Source organism: Euphorbia lathyris, chromosome 10 (assembly GCF_963576675.1).
Source record: "Euphorbia lathyris chromosome 10, ddEupLath1.1, whole genome shotgun sequence".
Taxonomy (NCBI): domain Eukaryota; kingdom Viridiplantae; phylum Streptophyta; class Magnoliopsida; order Malpighiales; family Euphorbiaceae; genus Euphorbia; species Euphorbia lathyris.
The window spans coordinates 71506416-71524077 of NC_088919.1; the positions used below are offsets into that span (position 1 = coordinate 71506416).

General features: G+C 32.6%; 1 pseudogene; it reads right to left on the reverse strand.

Moving 5' to 3' along the window:
* Positions 1 to 6429: 6429 nt before the first annotated feature.
* The window catches only part of LOC136208217 (protein Ycf2-like), a 14133-nt pseudogene continuing 2900 nt past the window's right edge, over positions 6430 to 17662 (reverse strand).

The window sequence follows — 17662 nt, forward strand, 5'->3', positions numbered from 1 at the left end:
ATCAAGAACTAGCACAAATATACCAAAAGTATCATAAATATTCAAAACAATTGCAAACTTAAATTCAAAATTTCAATAACTTCAACTTTAGAAATTGAAGTTTCAAGCTCAAATTTCGAAATTTTTTAGAAAAAACAATAAAATTAGAAAATAAGATTGACAATTTGATTTAAGAAAAAAAATTAAAAATAGATAATAATGGGAAAAATGAGAAATTAGTTAATAAAATGATGGGAAAAATAATAAAATTAGATAATAATAATAATGGGAAACCAATTATTAGAAAATGGCAAAATTTGAAATTTTTTTAGAAAACTTAAATTCAAAATTTTAATAACTTCAATTTTAGAAATTGAAGTTTCAATTTGGAAAATTTCTATAAAAAACAATAAAATTAGAAAATAAGATTGACATTTGGATTTAAGAAAAAAAATAAAAAATAGATAATGATGGGGAAAAATGAGAAATTAGTTCATAAATTGATGGGAAAAAATAATAAAATTAGATGATAATAATAATAGTGGGAAAACAATTATCAGGGAGTAGCAAAATTTCGAAAAAAAATAGAAAACTTAAATTCAAAATTTCAATAACTTCAATTTTAGAAATTGAAGTTTCAAGCTCAAAATAATTATTAGAGAGTAGCAAAATTTGGATAATTTCTAGAAAAAACAATAAAATTAGAAAATAAGATTGACATTTTGATTTAAGAAAAAAATGAGAAATAGATAATGATGGGAAAAATGAGAAATTAGTCAATAAAATGTTGGAAAAAAATAATAAAATTAGATAATAATAATAATGGGAAAACAATTATTAGAGATTAGCAAAATGTAATACCAACTGTTCACTTTTCCTTATACCAATTGTACTACCTCATTCTTTTGCTAAATATTTATGTCTTGCTTAATATATAACATATATTTTTTAGGGGGACTACCGAAAACGAAACCACTATTCCTCAGGGCGGTGTCGGAGACCGGAGGGGCTTTGGCCCCCCGGATTGTAGATTGTGTCCGCCACTGTGTGTCACCGATGAGTCCCACCAAGTCCGGCGAGTCCGACACCGCCATGGCGACCCCGTGGAATAGTCCGTGCTTGATAGGATCATATTGATTATTGATATAACAACTCGAATTGAATATCACTAGTACAAAAATGGCCTTTAGTGACCCCTTATTGGCAACGGTTTCTAAACAAAACCGATGTCAATGGTCTTTGATGTCGGTTTTTTCAAAAAACCAACCCCAAAAAAGACTTATTGACATTGGGTTTTTTTTAAAAACCGATGCTAAAGAGCTTTGGGGTCGATTTTGATAGAAATTGTTGCCAATACTATGATCATAGGCAACCGTTTTTTAGAAAACCGACCCAATGTTTTATTATTCGTTACTGTTTTTATATTACCGACTCCAAAGACCTTTCAATTTTTTAAGAAATGATCATTAGAGTCGGTTTTTAATAACCGTTGCTAATATTATTATTATTAGGGTCGGAGAAATGTGATGTGGGTAGAGAGAGGTTTCAAGAAGAGAAAGATTGCAGAAGAAGAAGAGAGCAAGGACAAAAGGGTGAGAGCATATGCATATGCAGAGGAAACAGAGGAAACTAAAACCAGCAACTGTAACAGTAACAGTGACCAGCGGCGGATGTAGGGGGGTCAAAGGGGTCATTTGCGCCCCCCCCCCTTCATCCCAAAAAAAAAAAAATTAGTCCTAAAATAAGAGGTCAAGTGCAAAATACTCCTAATGTTTAGCAATTTTACCCTAACATCTAAAATGGTACAATTTGGCAAATGCAATCCTTTGTCTTACTGCTTGCTCCGTTTTTTGTAGTAAAATCATTTACACATGCTTGAGGCTCATCTTCGCATTTTCCACGAAACGATTCTTGCTTCATGCACCATTTCTCGTTCATTTCTACACAAGATCAAATGTTAATTATATATATATATATATATATATATATATATATATATAGTGAATTTCTAAAAATGAAATAAATTAAAAATACCTTGAGCAAGGAAAGATGAACATAATATAACTATGCATAAAATAAAAATGAGGGATTTCACTGCCATTTTAATCTGTTAATGATATTCAAGTTGTATAATTTCTTGTACATAGACAATGGAATTGGCACAAATTTATAGCAGGATAAATGACTAATTTTGGAATAATTTCTTTTGGATTTTCAATATTCAGAAACAAGAATTTATTTCTTATCATTATATTTGTTAATGTAAATAAGTTGAGATTACATGAGATTTTTTATCCTTTTTTTTGGAGCTATGAGTGCCAGAAAGTTAATTAAAAGAACAAAAGCAAATTTGGGAAAAAAAAATTAAAGGAAATGTAATAATTGGGGTTGATTAGATTTTAAAAATTAATAGTTTTTAATTTAAATTCAGTTTAATTTTGAAAGCAAAAAGTAGTAGTTAATAGAGCAAAATCATCCTATAATATCATTATAGTTTTATTAGAATTCAAACTCTGGTTAATTAAACATGTTTTCCCTCAATAATTATAGGTTTTTTTAAGTAAAAGTTGAATGAAGAGGGAGAGAAGAACACATCCAGACATCCCATCTAGGTTAACACTTGCATAAAGCAAACTCGAACTTTCAACCCGAATGTTATGAAAGAATAAAATAATTTCAATCCGAATGTTATGAAAGAAGAAAATAAAGAAAAGTCATACAAGATGAAAAGAAAATTCAAAACTTTTTATGTTTGATTTTAAAGTGCAGGGATTACCAAGAAAATAATATTAAAGTTGCATGAAGAGGCAGATAGAGGGGGGTCGGCCCCTCCAACCATAACCAGAGATAGTTCTGACCTTGTCTCCACAAAGTTTGAGGTTGTCGGGTACTAAATTATTGATTTGATTAAACTTTGATTAGGTATTTGATAAATTTGGCATTTGACCTAGAACTTTGATTCGGTATTTGATAAGTTGGGGATTATATGATTAATACAAAATTAAATAATTGATTTTGTATTTAGTTACAAAATTCAACTAGATTAATATACGATATGCGATCAATATCTCAAAGTTTGTTAAAAATTACTCTATTTTATTTTTCTAGTCAAAATCTAGCTTAATTTTGAGACACCGTGTAAACTCATGGGACCGAAAAGAGACATTTGAAAGAATGCCTGGTTAGGAATAAAAAAAAAAGTGACACGTGCGAAATTAGGACTTAGGGTTTCTAGACCCTATTTTGAACCATAAATTTGAGATGTTTAGGGTTGTGGTTTTTAATGTTTAGTTTGAGATCAAATAGATCAAAAATGACTCTTCTAGGAATATTAAAAAACCCGAAAAAAGTTTCACATTAGAGTTAGGGTTCCAACGTGTCGGGACCCTATTTTCATTAGAAACAGGCCAACAGGAAAATTCCACGGCCTACGGTAGTGGGACCTCATCCTATTTTGGCCTAATTCTGTCCTCTAGGCTCTCAAAAATGCGGTTTAGTGATTTTCACACGGTTTTACCCTATTTTTCATGAATTCTTTTTTTTTTACCTAGTTATTGGATTTCGACCATTAATTTTACTTTTTAACCTAATTAATTAATTAATGGTTGACATGTAATAATAACATCACTTTTAGAGCATCTAAATTCACTTTATACCGGAAAAAAACATTTGAAAAAACGCCCGGTTAAAATGAAAAAAAGAGCGACACGTGTGAAATTACGGTGTAGGGTTTCCGGACCCTATTTTGAACCATTAATTTGATATGTTCAGGGCTAATGTTTTGAATGTTTAGTTTGATATCAAATAGGTCAAAAACGTCTTTTTTAGGAATATAAAAAAACAAAAAGTGTCAAATTAGAGTTAGGGTTTCGCCATCTCGGGATCCTATTTTCATCGAAAACGTACCAACATACAAACCCCATACCCTAAGATGGTGGGGCCACCCTATTTTAGCCTAATTCCGTCATCTAGGGTCTCTCAATGCGATTTAGTGATTTTGGCGCTGTTTTAACCTAATTTTCGGTGAATTATTTTTTTATTTTTTTGACCTAACACTACGCCAAAACCACCTTCAGATGACAGTTAAAAACCGTCGTCCCGTACGATATAAATATGTCACAGGGCTCGCTTCCATATGTTGCAACTTCAGATGACAGTTAGGTTCTGTCATGTGAAGATACGATGCATGACATAAGCCTAGTTTCGTATTGTCATATTAATCTTGTTACGATGCAGCTTTTTTATTATTAACGTCACCTTTAATGTCATCACATGACATACTAATAATTAAAATGGTGAAGTAGATATATGGGAAATTGGCATATTGGTATTCGCGATGACAGTTTTTATAATAATTTATGTCGTTGTAGCTTGTTTCAGATGACATATGTCTTGATCAATCATGTCAATGGATTTATTTTCAGATGATAGATTCGTTTATTTTAATGTCTATGTATTGTTGTTTATATGATATTTTTTTAAACGTAAATGTCACTATTTGCCTTCTTCTTCGAATGAATTTGGTTATTGAAACATAATCAAATGAACAAGAATTTATGCATATCAATGATTTTAAATTTGCCAATCTGTTTACATTTGAACTAGACTAATGCTCATAATCTGTTTACATTTGAACTAGACAAATTTCTGAATGTATGTAAAGGTAAAAATAATAAGCAATTAATACATCTCCAAATCTGTCAATCTTTCAAAGGCTTGGTGTTGGAAGTAAAATCTAACTTGATCTGCATATATCTAAGTTATTATTAGGCCCAGAATCCCCAAGTCTTGATATCTGCAAAACGAAATGATGCTCATTAATTACGTACCGTATACAGAGAGACCTAATAACTCTCATTTACCCTTTCCCCTTCCTAGACCTTTTACTTACCCACCCACAGTATAAATATGAAGCTTTTAACAATTCTCAAGATTCCACAACCCAACACTATACTTACTCTAGTTATATGGATCATGGATAGACGTATAAGGGACCTCCATAGTCGTGTTGAGGCGCAGATTTCCCTACTCGGGCATGTGGCACCCAGGTGGCTTCTCAATAGTTATGCACCTGACCGTCTGCAATGGACTTTCGTGATGAAGGGTCCTCCAAACAACCATTATGAAGGAGGTGTATTCATAGTCCATATGTGTTGAAACACCTTTCCACATAATTTTGATTTGACAAAATTGTTTAAGTATAATTCAAATACATATTCTAAACACACTAAGTTTAAATGCTTTGATTTATTCTACTAATGTGTTTGTTCAATGTTGAGTTAAAATTGTTTATAAGACACAAGAATTAAAAGGCCCAAGCCCAATATGGAAGACAAGGCCCAAGTCAAACAACTCAGTACAACTCGGCCCGCGTTTGTCAAAACGCTGTCGCTTTGGACAAAACGCAACTCAGCAAAGAGAAGGATCTAGAAGACCTTCGGGAACAACTTCAAGATGAAGCTGCTGAGTAGTCTCGATAAAGCGTACAAGACAGCAGCTGGCAATTGAAAACTTCCAGACAAAGTATTTCTACTTTGGGTAAAGTTCAGACGACACAGTATGCTGTCTAGTTGACTTTACCATAAAAGGAGAGACAGTCTGCTGAGCTGACCGAGGACAGAAGATACACAAATCTGATTGGCCGAGAGCTCTGAGCAAGTCAGGATGACAACGACATGTAGCCGTTTCCCTCCAACGGTTATTTCGAAATTCGAAATGACCGATGCCCAGACGTCTCTATAAATAGTGCCATCAGAAGCTTCACTCTACACAGAACTTGATCAAGCCATTACGCTGACCAAATTTCTACACAAGTTCTGCAAGAAAAGAAGCAAAGCAAATCTTACACTACAATTCATACATCTGTGTAAAAGTCTTGAGTGATTGTTTCAATCGTCTAAAGTGTCTTAGCAAATCTTTGTATAGGACAAAACACTTATCATTTCTAGAGATAGAAAGGAGAGACTGAGTACTCGGTTTTAGTACTCAGCAAGAGATTATGATTGAGTAGAGGTATAGAGGAAGGTACTCTTGTCATACTCAGTTGCTAAGATTGTAAAAGGTTTGAGGCTCTACCTTTAAAGAGCTCAGTAGAGGATTCGAAATCTCGGAACGTGTTCCGGGGACAGGACGTAGGCTTAGAAGAAGCCGAACCTGGATAAATCTGCTGAGTAAAGTATTTCTTACCTTTAACTCCTTATTTATATTGCTTGCTTAAAATAACCAAAAACTGACCAAGTAAAGAGGTCAAGTTGAGTTGTGCGCGTTAAACGTCTGAGCTCAGGAATAGACTCTAAGTGCTATCTTCTGACTCAAGCTAAGAAACTGACCTAGTCACCAGTTGACTAAGCCAGTATCTTGCTGTTTACTCAGCGCCGCTGTTAAAACCTTTTTCCTTAGAAAAAGAAGTCTGCCCTAATTGCGAAAAAGTTTAAATAGTTCCTAACCCCCCTAGGAACTATACTTGCAAGGACCAACAATTGCTTTTGCTAATTCGAATTGAAGGGTGATATAAAATCGGTCTATTTCCGGCATCATATCCATAGTTAGCGCACTCATCCTAGTTAGAAACTCCAGCTCCGTATCAAAGTCACGGTCGATATCGTCACTCACATCAATATCGTCACTATCAGCAATATCGTCACTATCATCAATATCGTCACTATCATCAATAAGAAAACCGTTAGGCTTGTTATCCAGGAACTTGTTCAGAAATACTGTAATGAAAGGAAGATAGGAGTTTGTCGCTAGGTATTTGACCAAATAGGATCGTCCATTTCCTATAGAACCTATCACTGAAATACCCCTAGAGGGGGATAGGGCTAAGCGGAGCGAAAAGGGTTTTCCATGAGATGGGAAATGAAAACTATTCACCCCACACGAGGTTTGTGAATAAGCGGTTGTCTGATAATAAGCAAGGAATATCCGTCTTTCTGCTAAACATGGTGTATTGAACTCATAATTCATTAGATACTTTTTATGAATGTCAACTAAGTATCGTAAATAAATTGCTCCCGGCTCTTCAATCATTTGATAACCAGAGTCATTCTTTGATAAATGATCACCATGAGTCAGACTCAATAGAATTTGATCAATCCTTTTTTCTGTCGTTAAGGTGGAGAACTGAACCAAGAATTCTCTTTCTTTATCATCAATCGAATCACTGTTCGCGACCAATGATTCTATTTTATCATCAATCCAATCACCGTTCACGTTTTTTATTTTTCTTATCAATGAATAAATCTCTTTACTTGTATGACTTAGATGTCTCGTATTTCTCGAAAAAGTGATTCGATTGATGGGATTTGGTATGATACTTATGAGATCGATGAGATTGATATTAAAAAATTTCTTCTTAGAACGGATTGATTTAACCCCATAAGTGGGACCACCACCCCATAGCATGTTGCCGCCAAAAGCAGAACCCCGCATTTCTTCTAGAAAATCTCCTAATTGTTCCAGAGCAACTAGAAAGAGATTCTTTAACCAGAAAGAATTCAGTTCAGATGTAGGATGCCTATCCAGAAGTTTTCGCAACTCAATGATGTATGATGGAATCATCAAAGATTTGACCTTTTCGAACTCTGTCTGTAACTCACTATAGGCTCGGGAAACAAAAAGAAGATGTGTACGAACGAGATATCCAGCAACAAGAAGAAGGAAAAGGATTGAATAGAGGAACTTGTTAAGCCCAAAATATACCTAAAATATCATCAATAATTACATCAATATTGTTACGAATTTATGATATTTATAACTGTTTAGAAAGCTTTTACTCTCGAATATGTTTCTTTCATGCAAGGTACATAAATATTTGGTAAAATCCAAATAGGAGTAAAACGAGCTCAAAAATAGAAGAAAAGCCCTACAAAAGGAGTCAAATACGACGGAAATTAATAACGCCAAGTCGAGGACACGAACGAGAGCCAAAGAAGTGAAAAATGCTCTGTGCCGTGACCGCGGCCCCCACAATTCACGGTCGCGACACGCGTCGCCAGTCACCTTCCCCCTTTCGTCCAAAGGCTGAAAAATCAATTCCCCATTCTCGGCAGAGAATTTCCATTCTCGGTAAGAGCAGAAATTCTGCCAAGTACAATGAACACATGTTTAATTCCAAGAAACACGTTCGTTCAAGCGGATAGAAACGTCTCTTCACAGCGGACACGACCCTCCACAATGGACACGACACTTCAATCACGACCCTTCAACATCTATAAATAAAGAGTTGATTTGAGAGTTGAAACAATTAATAAGAGAGTTAGAATTTAAGATTAGTGCAAGAGTTATGCAGAAACTCTGACTCAGAAATGAGTCAGAGATTAGATTTCAATTCTGTAAAAAGCAATATGCTGTACACACATTGTTTATTCAATAATAACAAATTCAGTAACGTTTAGACATTGTTCCAGTTTAGTTTACATTTTGGTAGTGGACCGACCCAGTCTCTATTACGAAGATTCAACGAGAAGATTGAGTAGAGGATTCGCCCCTGAGCCTGACAAACTCTAATGAAACCCAAGGAAAGGATTGATCAACCCGTTCACTTGCAAGCCGTCGAAGAATTCAATGCTCCATGTTCTCTGTAAACTTGTATCAATTTATATTTCATCTAATAAAGTCCGTTCTATTCGATAGATTTTTATACAGCACTTATGGTAACCAATCCACTAAAGTGACTGCTGGTGTTTTCATTAAAACGTATTTAATCCAAAATCTTTACAAGGAAACTTTGTTGAACACTTAGGCAAATTATTATCTCGAAAGAGTTTTAATTTGATTAAGGGCAACTATCCCGAAAGGGTTTTGTCATGTTCAAAGCCAATTAATTAGAGGTTCCGTCATTTATTTCATCTTTATAATTCGTACAAAGTTTAAAGTTGTTTTCTTTACTTAATGCAAACGAATACATTCTTTTACTTTTCTAAATAGTACTAAAAGTTCCTATCTTGCAAATTCATTCTTAAATCAGAATATTTTCTAAGGTTTTCATACTCTAATCTAATTCTCATTCTAGCAATTTCAAAACCAAAACCGATTAAACGATTTTTCCATATCATAAACCTAAGAGTAAATTTAACCGATTGTAAATAAGTTTTGTTAAAAAAAACGTTCCCTGTGGGATCGATATCTTTTATTACTACAAGCGTATACCGTGCACTTGCGGAAATCGCTCAATAAGTTTTTGGCGCCGTTGCCGGGGAACGCCAAATTTTTAATAAAAATTTATATTTTTCGTGTTTTATTTCGAACCTTGGTTTATAATATATTTATGTATTTATTTATTTTTATAGTTTTTATATTGAGGATGGTCACTAGGACTAAATCCTCGTTGTTATTTAACGTTTGCAATTATATGTTTGCAGATACAAAAAATTCAAGTTTTTTCAAAGATAACCTGGAGATTTGATTATCAATGAAATTCACAGAAGGAGTCTACAGAAAGGAAATTTGGCTAGCAGATATATCAGAAGGGAAAGAAGATTTTTTAAATAGGATGTCAGACGTGACAGATGATTTTTTTTTGAAAATTTACCTCTTCCCAAACACCTTTAACCCTTTTCTATACACTTAACCCTTCACCAAAACATCATTTCTCTTTGTAAAATTTTTTTATTCAATTTCTACACTAAACCCAAATAATTTCACTTTTTATCACTACCTAAAACATCTACATCTATCTCTCTAAGAAATCACCATGGAAAATCTTCTCAGACAGATGAGCAAGTAGGATGAAATTATCTTATCCGTCATGAAGGAATTGTATACTTTTAATATAGTTTTGAAAGTTTCGGTTCATGTGCGTAGTTCCAGTTCGTGCACAAAACTAGAAGTTTGGGCATTCAACCGCAATCAGTAGATCCTTAAATTGAGAAAACGCTAAAAAAAGAAAGCGCTTAAAAAAAATAAAAAAAGAAAAAAGAAAAAAAGAAAAAAATATACAATAATAATTTCAAGTTGGGGTACAATTCTACTTTCTTTTATTCCTGCTTGAAATTATTCCAAGGTAAGTTAAATGGACAGAACCATTATTTAAAAAACGGTCTAAGTAATTGATTCTGTCCATGATTTTGATTCTCCTTGAGAATTCTTAAGGATTATCACATTTTTTTTAGTTTTTAGTTTTTCATATTTTAATTTCTTACATTTCATTTTAGTTTAGTTTATACATTAGTCTTTAGTTTAGTAATAATGGTTAGATTAGAAATAAAAAATTTGTGATTACTGAACGATATTGAAAATATGTTATGTACCTTAAATATGTGTAATTGATTAGGAAAGTGTCTTTAGATTTCGAAAAAAAAAATCTCAATTGAATTAAAAGTTACACAAAATTTAAGTTTCATAATTAAAATATCTACTGTGACTTTTGTTTGATGTTTTGAAAATTTCTGAACTTACTGAGAATGTGAATTCTCAGTTGAGAATTTTACTTTCTCTGCCTTATAAATTTCTGAACTTAATTCAGGATTTTCAAAATTTCAAGGGAAAGGAAGAAATTTTTTTTTTCCTTAACTTACCGAGAATCGAAATTCTCTGCCGAGAATTTAAAATTCTCGGTAACTTCAGCGAGTAATAAAAAAAAAAACTTTGCCGCGACCGTGAATCGCCATTCACGGTCGCGACATGGGCTTATATCAGACCTGTATCTTTCCTTTTCTTCTTTAGTTCATGCACCATTTTGAAAAATTAAGTTTGTTTATATCCAAATGGTGTGAATTTACACATTTTCGATCCCAACAGACACCTTGAATTGTGCTGGATTGCTTATAAAATAATCGACAAAGATCAGATTTATGTTACTTACATTTTCTCTTCATCTCTATCAGACATAATCTGATTTCTTCTCAGTTATCAAACCTTTAAAACACAAAATTACAGAAAGTTTTTCTTCCATTAAAAAGCATGATTTCCAAGCATAAATTTTCCATGAAGATTACTGCTGTACGCAACAAGCGTCCTGATTTATCATAATGCTACGGTGCACCGTTTCCCATTCACATACATGATGAAGAACGAAGATATTATAAAACTATTTGTTGTATATAGTTTGTATATTGGTTTGTTTTGTGTTTGTTCTTTCGGTAACTTGTATATGTGTTCTTCTAATTTTAATAAAACTATCAAGTTTGATTCTTGATTCTTTTTGCTTAAACATACGTTAACCATACAAGTTATACGACTACATCTGAATCTAAGTTTACATGAAACAGTAAAATTTTTAACATGCATCTGTAATTATTTTTAATGAATCTGTATTCATTTTAGAACTATTTCTGACAATCTGACTTTTCATATATATTACATACTAATACGGTATAATCATTAATAACTATTGAACAAATATTATGACCATTCATTTTATATGATAATTCTTAGTTTTGTTCTGTATATCTGTTTTTCAATTTTGATAGCATATCAACTTTGATTCTTTGATTCATATGTGTTCACTATGCAAGTTATTCGAATGAATCTGTACCTAATATTAAAATGTATCAGTATAAACTTCAAACATAAATGTGTATATGATGTTTAAGTGAATCTGTATATCATGTCATTAATCTGTATCAGTTTCAATGCTTCAGATTTAATATGAATAAGTGATTAATAATTTGTATTGACTACTTTTAATTTGTTTGTTTGTTTCTGTATGTAGGATCGTTTTTAATCTTTGTTGTACATATGTTCTTGTTTCATTTATGTACACATGTGTTATACAATAAAACTTCATTTGATTTCATACTTTTAATTTTTCATTTATGTCTGTTCAGATTTCTACACTATTATCACATGAATCTGTATAAATCACTTTAATGCTAATAAGTTATGATAATTATTAACTAGATAATAAATTTTCATTTTCATGCAACCATTGAGTTTAATTTTAATTATGAAATTATGAACTTATATCGTGTTGATTATTATATATATCCGTATGAATTTCTTAAAATAAAACATACAATTTTTTATATGAATCTGTATCAATTCGAATAAGGTTAATGATTAAGGTTAAATGTTTCATTATCTGAATGCTTATTTAATTTGAATAAAGATCATGTTTAAGTTTTAAGCATGAATAAATACCTACATGAACTTACGTTCCATATCTTTTCGATGATTAATTTACCTTATGTGACTTAATGCACATTGATTCTATATTAACTCTAATTAGGAATTTAAAGTTTTATTCCTAAAAATTTAATATGGATAAACCCTTGGTTTCCTTGCATTTAATGTTTTTCAATTAAGTTCTTAAGTGCAGGTACAGTTTATATTAAGTTTAGGAGACAATTAATCAATTAAATCACACAAACCAAGTCAAAATGCACCTAAACAAACGTCTATGACCAATTCTCTACCGAGAATTTATTATTCTCGGTAAGTCCAGCGAAAACAGGTCGAAATCAGAGTGAAAAATTCTCTGAATTTCGCGTGCCGCGACCGCGGCTAGACAATTCTCGGTCGCGACACGCGGCCTGTAGGCGGGGTTTGGCTCGAATTTGAACAAATTTTTACCTTTTTCCATTCTTAACCCCTAAATTCATACCTCTATTAGCCTATCCCTTATACATACATTCCATAAACTCTATTTCAAACACATATTCTTTTTCACAACTCAATTCCACACCATATCACCTTTACTTTTTACCAATTTTTACTTCTCCAAAATACATATTTCCCGAACACCACATCCATAACCTAACCCTTTTTACACACAATGCCTAAACATCATCAGGTTACTAACCAGGTTTGCTCTACATCTAATAATTGTTTGCATGTTGAATATGGATCCATTCAGCATTATTTCAGATGGGGTTGGGCACATGGTACAAGCACTATTATGGACATCGTGCATAGTAAAACAGACATTATTGTATTGTTTACTATTTCCTACTTTAAAATGGAATGAGAGGATTACATTTAGGCTTTCGGTTAATATATGAAGTTGGGGATGACAAGATGAATATTTAGTTTGGATATCATACAAAAATAATTTATTGTTAAGCCATCAATTTTCAAACCAATCCGGTTTGGACATATTTTGCCTAGTTTAGGTGAATTTACTTCCAAGTACACTTTTAGCGAGCTCATTAAGGATAATAGTAATTTCTATTTTCAATAAATTTTTATCCTATTTTCTTTTTGGGCATATTAAAAAGGGTAAAGGATTTGAAGTCAAGATTTATTTGTTTATTCTGGATTACATCTTCAAGGAAGTTCACATGGTAATAGTATTAAAGAGGATAGTAATGCGAAGACACATTTTTGTGAGGATGACGATATGCATTATGACAAGGATGAAGCCGGTAAGGAAGCGGAGCATGTTGATGCCTCCACACAAGCACAAGGACATGTTGGTGATGAGCACAGTGTTGATCAAGTTCATTTGCGAACAAATTTTGAACTATATGAATGCACCAAACCGTCAAATGGTTTTGCGGTTAGATGATATTATTGACACCAATCAAGAAATGAGTTCCAGAATTTAGGCGGTGGATGCCAATATCCACACTTTGAGAAGCGAGCACACATCACCATGACGCCAGTTATTATCATTTTTCCGTCGTCACAACGTCGTGACCACACCGTCTCCACCGGGTTCACCTTCACAAGAATAGGTTTTATCTTATCTTTTCTCAACTCATTTATTTTTATGTTATTTTTGATTAAGTTTGGTACAATTTCAATTTCTATTTATGTTGGATACAATCCATTTCATATTTATCTATTTTCGTACAATTTTGCTTTATTTCGTACAAATTTTTCGTGTTTTATCAATTTTTGCACCAATGAGGACATGGTCCAAATTAAGTGTGGGAGGAGATATTGCATATATCATTTTATTTTTAGTACGAATAAATTTTTATGCAACGAATAAGAATAAATAATTTTTAAGCAACATTTATAAATGCAACACTTGTTTTATGCAAATGCAACATATATTGCAACACAATGTATTTAACACTATTTTTATTAACTTAACATTTTCATATGTTTATAAATTAATCATAAAGTTAATATGATTATTTTTAGGTTATCTTTATCAATAGAAATAATATATTTCTATACGGGCTATGTTTTAATTTTTTTTCATAAATCTCCGATACGATTTTTAAGTATGAAAATTGTCTCGAGTGAATGTATTTAAGTAATAAATTCTTTATTTTAAATCTCTAGTTTATATCATGCAATTCATGATACAATAAATCTTATTTTAAGTTTTCAATTAGGTTTATAGGCATTAAATTGAACTAACAATTTTAGCTCGGTTTGATTTCGTCTTACATTAACACCAATTGAAGTTTTTAAGGAAACTTTAGCCATAATACATGTTGAATTTTAAGTCAATATAGGATGAATGTGCTATCTTTCTTTTTCCCAATTTCAATATTATATTTCATATTAATTAATCAATTAGCTGAATTCTTAACTTTTGGCCACGATTGAGACCAACCTTATCACAATCGAGGTATGAAAGGGAAGAAAATTAAGTACCGTTTACTTTTGGCCACGGTTGCGACCACCCTTATCACAATCGAGGTATGGAAGGAACGTTAAAAGCAAAAAAAATAATAAGCGTGTTTAAGTTTAAAGTAACGATTGCGTCCACCAATGGCATGGTCGGTACCTCTTAAGCAAACACAAAGCAATAAAATACGTATAAGGTTACGGTTGAAACCACCCTTATTTCGGGCGTAACCAAGCAAATAAAATCAAGTACTTATTCATTTTAATATATCTCATATATTAGTTAGGTTTGGGAAATGAAATTTTTGTGCTTTGAAATGCCTTGAGATGAAAGATTCAATTACATGCATGCTTATTTCGTCCCGAATGCTTCAATACAAAATTGGAAATACAAGACGAATGATATATCGTATTTATACTAAGTTAGTTTGATATTTTGCGTATAAATTTGCCATGTGAAGTTAGTCTTTTCGGCTTAACTAATTCAAAAGGTAATATAGAGATATATGTTTTATTTTCATAAAGAGATTAGTTAGAGAATAAATTCAGTGAAATTTTGCTCGGGACTAGCAAAAGATTAAGTGTGGAGATTTGTTAAGCCCAAAATATACCTAAAATATCATCAATAATTACATCAATATTGTTACGAATTTATGATATTTATAACTGTTTAGAAAGCTTTTACTCTCGAATATGTTTCTTTCATGCAAGGTACATAAATATTTGGTAAAATCCAAATAGGAGTAAAACGAGCTCAAAAATAGAAGAAAAGCCCTACAAAAGGAGTCAAAGACGACGGAAATTAATAACGCCAAGTCGAGGACACGAACGAGAGCCAAAGAAGTGAAAAATGCTCCATGCCGCGACCGCGGCCACCACAGCCAGTCACCTTCCCCCTTTCGTGCGAAGGCTGAAAAATCAATTCCCCATTCTCGGCAGAGAATTTCCATTCTCGGTAAGAGCAGAAATTCTGCCAAGTACAATGAACACATGTTTAATTCCAAGAAACACGTTCGTTCAAGCGGATATAAACGTCTCTTCACAGTGGACACGACCCTCCACAACGGACACGACACTTCAATGATGACCCTTCAACATCTATAAATAAAGAGTTGATTTGAGAGTTGAAACAATTAATAAGAGAGTTAGAATTTAAGATTAGTGCAAGAGTTATGCAGAAACTCTGACTCAGAAATGAGTCAGAGATTAGATTTCAATTCTGTAAAAAGCAATATGCTGTACACACATTGTTTATTCAATAATAACAAATTCAGTAACGTTTAGACATTGTTCCAGTTTAGTTTACATTTTGGTAGTGGACCGACCCAGTCTCTATTATGAAGATTCAACGAGAAGATTGAGTAGAGGATTCGCCCCTGAGCCTGACAAACTCTAACGAATCCCAAGGAAAGGATTGATCAACCCGTTCACTTGCAAGCCGTCGAAGAATTCAATGCTCCATGTTCTCTGTAAACTTGTATCAATTTATATTTCATCTAATAAAGTCCGTTCTATTCGATAGATTTTTATGCAGCACTTATGGTAACCAATCCACTAAAGTGACTGCTGGTGTTTTCATTAAAACGTATTTAATCCAAAATCTTTACAAGGAAACTTTGTTGAACACTTTCGGGATTTGTCATGTTCAAAGCCAATTAATTAGAGGTTCCGTCATTTATTTCATCTTTATAATTCGTACAAAGTTTAAAGTTGTTTTCTTTGCTTAATGCAAACGAATACATTCGTTTACTTTTCTAAATAGTACTAAAAGTTCCTATCTTGCAAATTCATTCTTAAATCAGAATATTTTCTAACGTTTTCATACTCTAATCTAATTCTCATTCTAGCAATTTCAAAACCAAAACCGATTAAACGATTTTTCCATATCATAAACCTAAGAGTAAATTTAATCGATTGTAAATAAGTTTTGTTAAAAAAAACGTTCCCTGTGGGATCGATATCTTTTATTACTACAAGCGTATACCGTGCACTTGCGGAAATCGCTCAACAGAACTCCCGAACATTTGGCGATCTCAGATGTGTCGATATCAATGGTGCCTCATTATTTCGATGAATCATTTCTTCGGACAGAAGAAGATTATGTAAACACTTACTCGAAATCTCACTTATCAGATTCCATTGTGGAAGACACAATTTTTTCTGAAGAATTCTCCATGATATATCTAATCCACGCATAATATCATGAAAAATGGATACAAATTTTTTACTGCTACTTAGTATCGGTAATAGGTCCGAAAAGGTATCGAAAAATATCAAATTTAGATATTTGTACCCTGACGAAGTAAGGAACCATGGCATATATGTTTGGAATAGATTCCATTTTGAGAGAGTTGAAAAAGCACTATCTCGTTGAAAGGTTCTATACATCTGCCCTTTTTCAACACATTTCTTTAGACAAAGACTCCGTTTTTTCCTCTTTTCGGATGGTAAATATTTCTCAGAACATGGAGTGTGAATCAAACCCATGTTTGAATTGAAATTGAGATACTGATGCAAGTTCTTCCCTTCTGAATCAGATAGATTCATATCCGAAAGAGGTTGACAATAAGTTCTTTCAAAATTGACTATTTGTCCCTCTGTTAGAGGTGTTCTAGAAATGTCTGCGATCGAATAAATAGCTCTACGAACGAATGGATCGGATCAAATTGGAAAATGGAAAGATTTGTACAAGTTATACCTTTCGTTACCACTTTGTGGAAAATCATTAGGTATGAATATGTTAGATACCTGTGACTCGATTGTTGAAATAGTATCTCTCTCCAAAAAAGCATGTTTTTTTTACCGCCGCACAAAGAAAATATTTTGTTGCGAATGAACAAGATATTGAGGAATTGTCCATACGTAAAATCAGAATTCTTGATACGGGCCTTTTCCACATAAAAAGGGAATCTTTTGTTACAATAGAAGCAGAAGTGATTAGATTATTCAAGAATCGAAGTCGATTTGCTTTATAAAAAGAAGATATCAATGAACTTCTATGAAATGGTTTCACGGGATTCAGCCAATTATTTTGATCGTGGGATATCATTGAGAAATAGGAATCCGTGTTATCAAAAGATTTCCTGCGATTAGTTCTAGTATGGAATGAGTCAATCATCCACTTTGGTATCTTATTGAACAAAAATGGTGATATTATTCCTCCATTAATTAAAAATTGCGATTTTTGGGAAGTATCATGATCATCCAATAAGAAGGG